Below are 1,604 nucleotides of genomic sequence, written 5' to 3' on the forward strand. Positions count from 1 at the left end.
TATCCTTCCTTCTCTGTTGTTTGTTTGTTAGAGACTGGCAGGGAAGGTCACAAATGACAATTATGTGAATGCTGCAGCCATCGTAATTGCAAGCAATAGCCAAGTGCCTAATTCATTGTATGATTGTGGAGATACTCAGTGGGTCACAATTTAAGTCCCTCTTGTTCAGCACCTTCTTAACTTTGAACTATCACTGAATGAATGCTTGCAATGGTTAAGTTTTTCTGTTGCAGCCTCTATTTTGAGAATACCATCCCACCTGAGATTAGAGTGGCACTCTCATTGTTAGTCTTCCAAAAAACTTTAAATTCCAGGGAGGTATTTGGGAAATGAACAGCAACCAGTATACTTACTGCTTTCTGGCTGTTTATGCTCTTATTTGTCTTTTATGTTTTTATTCTATTTCTCTTTGGTATCTTGTAAATTACTGGGAGTCATTTGTGTTGAATATTGCATAATAAGCATAACTAATAATAATCATAATAATTTATTAAATTTATATGCCACCTGATTTGATGCCTACATTATTAAATAAGTAGTAACATTTCTATATTAAATATTGACAAATGTCTAGATCTTAAAGTAGGGAAAAACATATCAATAAATGTCCCTTCACACAATTTCTACTTACAACACTATCAAGTTTTTAGGCAGCCCTTTAAAATATTTTTATTTATTAATCAAATTTATATTCTCTGAGATCTCCAATAAACGTAGACAACATTGTATTTAGTACTCTCATCTTAGAATCTTAAGAAAGTTACTTCTTATTACTGTTAGCTATACAATATCCTACTTTTCATTATAGCGTCATTGCAAATATCCTCTTTACCAACATTCTTTTCATTGTTCATTAAAAGATTAGATTTAGCGTAATCCAAAAGCTACTCCGATATGCACAGCAATTCATAAATTTTAGATATTTGTACCAAAACTGTGTTATCAAAAGTTTTAATTGGATATTCCGCTATTCCAGTTTCAGACAATACAACTGCCTCTAACAGTTTGATGCCTCCCAAATAGATCACGGACTTCACTTATGACATTTAAAAGCTCTTGAAAACCTGGATTTTTTTAAAAAAGAACATTTGGACATTGAGGTGTAATACCTACCTACTGCAATACCTGGGACATACATTACTCTATCCAAACTCTTAAGCAGCGATTTTTCGCCAAACTTACAGCTTATGGATAAAAATGTAAGAAAAGAATCTTGGCAACAATATTTATTTATTTTATTATTTATTTATTTAAATCATATTGCCGCCTATTCGCCCATGGCGACTCGAGGCGGCTTACACAATGTAAAACCATATTTAAAACAAAAATAATAATAATAAAAAACAAAAACTAACAAAAAGAATCAAATAAATTCGTAAAGTAAAATACGAAGGTGGTCCGCTGCCACCCCTTCACTTGGAGCTCCCCATACACACATGAGGCATCTGGCGCGCCTCACGCAATCGACCAAGTCACCAAGGCGACAACCAGACGAGAACTCGTCCACCGCGAACTTTTGAGTTTGCGCCGCCCCCCCTTCCAGTTTCCGGTACAGAGAAGCGGAGGTGACGCCCGCCCGCGCGCCCGCTCTTGCGCCTGCGCAC

The sequence above is a fragment of the Notechis scutatus genome, chromosome 5, assembly GCF_049901735.1.
Source record: "Notechis scutatus isolate UNSWTSFEM ecotype Mainland chromosome 5, rNotScu1.2, whole genome shotgun sequence".
Lineage (NCBI taxonomy): Eukaryota > Metazoa > Chordata > Lepidosauria > Squamata > Elapidae > Notechis > Notechis scutatus.